Source organism: Phyllostomus discolor, chromosome 2, assembly GCF_004126475.2.
Source record: "Phyllostomus discolor isolate MPI-MPIP mPhyDis1 chromosome 2, mPhyDis1.pri.v3, whole genome shotgun sequence".
Lineage (NCBI taxonomy): Eukaryota > Metazoa > Chordata > Mammalia > Chiroptera > Phyllostomidae > Phyllostomus > Phyllostomus discolor.
In genome coordinates this window covers 19,840,475-19,849,024 of record NC_040904.2, presented here as the reverse complement: position 1 = coordinate 19,849,024, position 8,550 = coordinate 19,840,475, and positions in this window count along the sequence as shown.

The window sequence follows — 8,550 nt, the reverse complement described above, 5'->3', positions numbered from 1 at the left end:
GCAATGAAACGTAAGGTAAGAATGCAATATTGGAATGAACATTCAGTGCTTAGGAGATGAGTATTCCAGATGTGGTGCCATATACTAACTTCCCAGTGATGTTCACTAAGTCCCTTTATTTTCCCAGCCTTTCTTTCAATGCCTATAAATTGAGGAATCTCAGCTAAGTCTACTCTAAGTTCACTCTTAACTGTAATATATTGCTTTCACAATGTATATCCTTTATGTGTATATAAGCATATTTTTATGCATGTAGTTATTGAGTTTTTAATCTCCAGTGTAGTTTTTTTCAATACCTGTATTCATTATTATCTAGAATATGCTTAAGGAATACAAATCATTCAAAAGTTTTTAGGCAAACTCTAAAGAAAAACATAAAATTTCTGGCACTTTCCCTCTCTTGTGTTATTTTCTATTCCTTATAAAGTATTAACTCCCTAGTAAGTAAACTTATACCTGTGGGTAATAATAACAGCGAAACAGTGCAGTTTAGAATAAAACAAACAAAAAACATAAAACTAAAAAAAAGAGAACTCTTCATAAAAACAGTTGGCGTAATAATTCATAATAAGTGAAAAGGCACACATAGCAATTATTTTCAGGAGGACAATAAATAAGCCAAGATCTTGCTCTTTTACGATCTCAATTAAGCTGTAACATATACTCATGTGAAAAGATAGTCCTGAATGCCCTAGAGGCACAAAAGTGGGTGGACCTACTTCCTTCATTTAATTCTAAATTGTCAGCTCTTTTTTCCTACTCTTTCAGTAAAATAAACTGTTTTGCTGAATAAGAGGGTTAAGAAAAGGCCTGAGTGAGTCACTCCAATTTGTTTCCACATTCTGAATAGTCAATAAAGGAATTTATTGCCTCATTAGGCATTTTGAGTAGATTTCTGGAAACCTGGGTGACGTAAGACAGAAAAGTAACCTAGTAAGATGCTTTAAAGAAGTTGCAGCTGAATTCGTTTTTGAATTTCAATTTGCCCCTTAGACTGGAATGACATAGCAGCTGGTTTCAAGAAATGATGCCAGGCAGTGGGCTGGTTTCAAGGAGGAAACTGTGTCTAATTTCCAGTGATATTTAAAAAATACTGTTAATGACTGACACTAAAAAATTACTATAAGAAGATCCAGGCAAGTTGATCCAAAGGGGGCTGGGCTCTCAGTAACAAGATCAAGCGTAAGCTTCTTATAAGTGAAAACAATGATCGTTGAGTCACCGAGATGGGATAGTAAGCACACATAAGATGTAGCATTCTGGCTTCTGCTCTCCTATCCTCTTGTCCTTTGTTAATCCAATATTTAAATCTAAACCCAAAATGTAGAAACTTAAAATTGAACATTTTTCAGACCAAAACATCTATAACTACTCTCCCTCTGGTTGTGATCTTTAAAGACTCATTAGTCAAGCAAGGATAGGTTCTTTCCCACACTTGTAATAATAGTTCAGAGTTAGAAAAACACTTCTTTTTAACTTCTTTTAAAGTGACTGAAAATAAATTGGCAGTAGCTAGAGTTTTAATGAAGATGTTGAATTCATTTCAAAACGGAAACAACCCAGGAGGCACAAACTCATAGTACACACTAAATTGCTTGCTCAAACCAACTTTTTTTCATACATTTAGCAGATAAACACATTAATCATGATCAGTCTGCACTATATCCAAAAAGAATTTAATAAATTAATCACAAAATGCAATAAAACAAGGAAGTTTCAGGGAATATACCAAATAAAAGAAGTAGAAATATTTGTTTTCCATTGTGAAAAAATGTGTGTATATAGTTTTTATATATAAATATATATTTATATATACTATAGTGTAGAGTATATGATATACAATATACATATATGTTGTAGGGATAGTATATATGTACACATATATACTATAAACACATGTGTACATATGTGTACATACATATATATGACATCCTGTTTAATAGATTCGATTTTCCAGAAATTTGTAAAATGATAGAATAAAAGGGAAAAAAAGTTTAAATCTGAACTCTCTTCTGTCATTATTCAAAGACAGATTCTCAGCACTGTTTCATGTTATTCTAAAATACTCCATGTTAAAAGGAATCTTGGGATATAAAAAGAAGGAAGTATTTTCTCTACCATCAATCTTTCAATTGTCCCCACTGACCAACAACTTGCTGCCAGTATTCTGTTGAGTATCTAGGAAATATAAGTTGAAAGAGAAAAAAGTATATATGGTGAACATAAGGCAAAGACATAGGAAGAAGAAGCCTGGATTCTTGTCCCATCTTTGCTAATCTCTGAACACAGTTTCCTCATCTGTAAAATGTGAGGTTTGGACTGGATGGCTTCCAATTTTTTTGAAAGCTTTAGGAATCTCTGAGCCTAACTTGGTGGTCTAGAGGAGATTAACATCCATTTAAAACTTGAAGGAAGGAATTAAAAGCAGCCAAATGGTGCCATTCCTCATTACTCCCTTTCTAATTAACATTATAAAAGTTCCAGATCTGAGATCCTGCCAAATTTAAAGGTTTGCTATTTTACATATATATTCTTCTACATCCAATTATTTCTCCCTAAGAAAATATAAGATCAGTTATCTTTTAATGATTATTTGTTGACTACAATGTCCAATGAGGTTCTCATGAGTCATTCAATTCAACAAATGTTTAATTAATTGCTATTCTATGCTAGGCAGTGAGTAAGGCAATAGAAAATACCACCACCAACAAGAACAACCCCCTCCACTCAAAATGACAAATGATGAATAATCCTTGGTTTACAGAGCTTAGAATGTTCCTGGTAGTTATTCAGAAAATACTTATTCAATGACTGAATAAATGTAATAAGGTGAGACAATAAGGTGGGATCAAACAAAAAGGAAAAAGAACTCATGGACATGGACAACAGTTTGGGGTTGCAGGGGGGGGAATATAAGGGGGACAAATAGTAATGGAAAAATACAATAAAAATAAATTTAAAAAATATGTATTGTAGGGAGTGGTCATAAGTTGTAGGAAGTAAGGATGGAAAGGTGGATGAAGCAAAATTGCTAAAAAAATTTTAAATGTCACTCTAAGTTGTTTAAACTTAATATTACATGTGGATAAAACTTCATGTCATAAATACAGGGCAGCAATTTGTTTGTCAGGAAAGGAGGAGATGACCGGGTTTGCTTTTGTGACTTCTGATTCTTTGCCATACCCAGAGGGCCTGGATTAAATAGAGCTGCTCTAACTTTTTCACTCACCCTCTAGTGCCCAAGTAAAGTCAGTCTTTACCTTCTAAAGTAATTTACTTTCTGTAAATAATTTATGATGTTTAAAGTACAGCATTAAACACACTGAGTAGGTGTTTTCAAGTTATGTATCTCCATCAATATTCTGCAGGTTCTGATATGTCTTTTATCTTCCCTAAACTCTCTTCCCCTCATTTTTTAAAACATGCCAAGATATCACTTCAGCCCACTGCTATTCATACCCCAAAACAAACCCTAGAGGCACAGAATTATCCAATTTTCTGAACAAGAATAAAAATGATGATAATAATGAGAGCTGGGAAACATTACAGTGTGAGCTGTGGATCCAGACAGCCAAGGTTCATTCACATGTTGGTTTTGCCAATAACTAGCAGTGTTACTTAAACACTCTGTCGCTATGTTTTGGGGATAATGTTATCCTCTCTTTAGTTGTGTTTTGAGGACTGAAATAGCTAATATAGAATATGGTGTGACATATAATACATGGTCCATAAATTGCTGTTGATGTTTTTATTAGTGTATAGCAGAAGAAGCTGGTAGATAGCAGAGGAAGTTGGTATATGTTAGACAGCAGAGGAAGCTGTGCTCATCTGTCATGAGGCCTTCTTTCTGCCCCCATAAGTGATGTTGCTTCTTTTGGAAGACCCTTAGTCCTTCTCCACCTCTTCTGTGAAGAACACATGGCTTCTCTTTGCTGATATTGATACTTCAATAGGATTCAATACCTGAACCTAAAATCTCATTTAAATTTCCTCATGTTAAATCAGCGTTTCTTGTTCTAATCAAACACCAGTGTTTTCTTTTTTAATTTTTAATTTTTCACATTTTTTATTGTTGTTCAAGTAGAGTCATCCCCATTTCCCCCCCTACCCCAGCCATCCCCACTTTCCACCCTTGATCCCACCCCCTTTTGGCTTTATCCATGTGTCCTTTACACATGTTCCTGACAACCCTTTCCCTTTCTCCCCTCATTACCCCCTCCCACTTCCCCTTTGGTTACTGTCAGTTTGTTCTTAATTACAATGTCTCTGGCTATATTTTGTTTGCTTATTTGTTTTGTTGACTAGGTTCCAATTATAGGTGAGATCATATGGTATTTGTCTTTCTCCACCTGGCTTATTTCACTTAGTGTATTTTTATTCTACTTTAATCTTAAAATGGTAACTTTTCTTTCTACCCATATATGTTCTTCCTGCACAAGCATTCATTCAAGGAGTTTTTCTCTGTGCCTCTTTTATAGTTAATAGTTCGAGGACTATCAAGTGATTCCTTCATCTCAATACTCTCCAGTGTGAGAAAACAAATCTCGTTTTTATTAATGTTCTTTCATAGATTTTATTTTTATGACTGTATTAATATTTATGGGTTTTCCCTAGCTTTTACTAAGCTTTGCACCTCTTTTTTAAATTGTAAAGTCAAGACTTGGGTTCAGCTAAATTAGAGGGATTGGTGGGTGGTTTTGGACATCAAGTCCCAGGCTGGGCTGAGGGTTTCTGGAAATAACCTGGCCTTGCTCACTAGAGACAACCAGCCAGAAAATCACTGCCGCTTGCACTATAGAAGCTTTATCCATCATCAACTTTGGCAGTGGTTTCTTTTCAGACTTATTTTGATTATGTATAAAATAAACCTTAAAAATGCTTTGAAAGGGAAATCACTGCTAAATGCAAGCTCTTCTTGATATTAGAATAAATTTAACAATAATCCAGAATTTTAAAATCAAAGTAAAAATATGAAAAAACTGTGATGAATTTATTTTATTAAATTGCCACCATCGATTGGAATTGCAATATTTGAATAATATTAATAGTATATATAACAATGAGATATTAAGAAACTGTTTGTTTGTTTTCATCATGTTACAGAAATAATTTTTACCCCTTGTAGAAAACTAAGTTCAAGACACTGTGCATTAATGCAAGAAAGCTGAATTGATATAAACATATATTCTTTACATATTGTAGTTCTTCATCTGTACTGAGCTTTCAGTGTGCTTCAATTTAATTCAGTGAAAGTGAGTTTTGTTTATTTGAGGTTTTCAAAAATAAAGAACATTTCAGGATTGGGTAGACCCAGAGGCATTTTGGCCTTATATTACTCTGAATACCAAAATTATTTTCTTCAGGCTAATTAAATCATCATTTAAAACAGAGCTGCAAAACTAACATATGGCTATGGGATGATAATAGGTGTTTTATAAACTAAAAACTGAAAGACCCCATTACTTAAATGGGGTGAAACTCTGAGAAAATGTGAATAAATAAAATACTTGTCTGGGTGCCCTTTTTAGACTGTAGCTAGCACTGTCCATCTACAAAAACATTGCAGGTAAAGAAACTACATTCTTACTGAATAGTAAGTATGCAATTTATTGTCATTACTAAGAATTTTTATTGTTTCTGAAGAATTCCACAGAGGGCCATTAAAAATGCATTATAGCATTTTTAGTTAGCGATCTGCTCTGTAGTAGACTTTATAATATGCATTTCTATTTCATGCTTGGACCAAATTCTTCATGTTCACAAATAATTACTTGAGAGATGTTTTTGGTGCCTTGTTGGCCTTCACTTAAAAGCACAATATAATTTATTTGAGCAACACAAAATGTTCTTTAAGGAGAGTTCTCTTGCATAAAAGCTCAGTTTATACTTGAATGAAGAATACATATTTATTGGAAATGATGGAAAGAAACATTTTCAACAGGGAAGGCTTCATAGTTGGAAGATTAATGATTGAGTTTGGTGCGTACATCACCACTTACTTCCGGAGAAGTGAGCCCTCTCTGTCATGCTAGGAGGTTTCATTGGCTTCCCAAGGTGTCCCAGTCTGCCACTAGGAGTCCATGGCCTGGGCTCAAGTTATGTTTTTACTTCATTTATATAAATCACTTTTTTTTAAGATTTTATTTATTTATTTGTAGGGAGGGAAGGAAGGGAGAGAGAGAGAGAGACAGAGAGAGAGAGACAGAGAGACAGAGAGAGAGACAGAGACAGAGAAACATCAATGTGCGGTTGCTGGGGGTTATGGCCTGCAACCCAGGAATGTACCCTGGCTGGGAATCGAACCTGGGACACTTTGGTTCCCAGCCCGCGCTCAATCCACTGAGCTACGCCAGCCAGGGCTATAAATCACTTTTTAACATAAGCCTTCCACCCAGACTCATCTTTCAAAGTAGGGGTATCCCACCACATAATTTTTACTTACATGTTTACTGCCATGTAAGCACCTTTTACTTTCTCCAAATACCTTATTTTGCTGCTCCTTTTCTTCTTGGCCTCAAGTTCATCAAAATCCTTTCTCCTCTATAAACCTTTTCTGAATGTGGGAGTCATTTTTTTAAACAAGATTACACACCCGCTGCCTTGAACTGGTACATCTGTGGGTAGAGCAGAAAGGGACTGTACACTCTGCTTTCCCAGAGTCTCTGGTAGAAAGCAACATAACATAAATTCAAGTCTTTCCTTTGCACTAAATCCTGTATTTTTTTGTACTCAGGCATCCTTCTTTACGTGTGTATCCATTCCATTTTGCCACCCTTCTGACAGAAAGGATTCGATCATGCTAATTTTTATTATTTTAGATAGCTGTCAGATAGCTGAACACATAATAAGCCTCAATTGAGCATTTAACTCCATATATCAGATGCAATGATGTCCTTTACAATGTTTTCCTGTTTTTACCCATTTAAAATGATGGGCATATTCGTAACTGGAAACAGTGCATATTTCCCTGTAAGCAAAAAAATAAAGGGAAATATTCATATAAATAATGGCTCTTTCAGAATATCTAGGTGTTTTCAAGTTGGTCATGAACAAAAAAGAGTTTTTGTTTTCCAAGATTAATTTTTGTTTAGTGTATTTTATACTGTGCATGATTGATAATACTTAGTGTATACATCTTTATGTTCTCTTAAAGTGCCTGACCCATTTTTCTCAGGTCACCTAAATCTTCATTGGGAAAAAAAAATCTTCAAAAAACACATGTGCTTCTAGCTTAGAAATGCTTAAGATAATCAGTATTTAGTAACTATCTAGAATTTGGTATCACTTAAAAAGCAGTCCAATTTTTTTAAAATGTAAATGAAATAATGCCTGGATATAAATTCCATTCCCAGTCTACTCCTGTACAGAGAGGGAGCAGATTAGAAAGAAAGTCCTTGCTGAAATCATAGGTCCCGAGAAAACTTGTGGAATTACTGACAAGCAACTCAGGAATTGCTGTGTAAATATTGTCCCTTTATTGCTTATCGTTTTACTCTAAGCCAAACTCCTAAATAACTGGAAAAAGAAAGCTTTAGATGATTGGATAGTATTTCTTCACAAGGTCATCGCAAATCTCTTAAAATGAATTACAAGACAGCAGGAGCCTTTCGATATTACACTAAATGAAAAAAATATGCCCTTTTTTTTTGTTAACCATTACATTTTAATTGTATAAGATTAAGGGAAGAGCTGTAGGAAATTAAAACAGAAAATAATAGAAGACCTGATTTGGGGCCTCAGGGGATTTGCACTGTAAAAAAACGGGAAGACAAGGCATTGGATTAAACAAACAGACGCACGCACACCACATCTCGGGGAAGCGCCAGATAACTGCTGAAAGAGGCGCATATGGCTTCAATAGAAACTGCCATGTTGTAGGATGGTCAAAGAAATTATTATCAAGGAGGTGCAATTTTAGAGGAGCCTTCAAAGAGACCAGGGGTGTCTTAGGTGAAAAGCAGGTAATGCAATAGTTTTGGTAGGAAGGAAATTAAAAATCAAGTTGCAGAAGTGGCTTAAGCACGACAGGTTTGAAGGAAGCATCAGAATGACTAAAATGAAAACTTTGTTCAGATAACAAACTCCCTTGTTTTTATCTTTTCCTTACTTTGCCTCTATCAGTTGACCATTGTTTTTGACTAGTATAGATGACCATGTTTTAATATTTCTACACTTTTACCAGTTGTAAGATGTAAGCTTTGTTATCTTTGACATCAGTGACCCATTCCCTTGAGGGTCTGACCACTCAACGGGATCCATTGATCTTAGCTGCTAGGTGGTTGATTCATTTGCTCACTATGAAGCACCCTAAGAAGCTGTGTCCTAATAGCATCAAAACCTTTAGCTTCTTGAGAAGCCAAACCAGGAGTGTTATGGTTCACTTCTACTCATTGTCCAGCTGTGCCTGAACAGCTTGACTTCTCATCTATTTCATGGTGGAACAGAAATATTCCTGGAATTTTTTTTGTCTGTTTTTTACTTGGAACTATGAAGATTTTAACCTGCCCTTTTATTGGTCATTTCCTGAAAGCATTGGAGTATTTGACCATT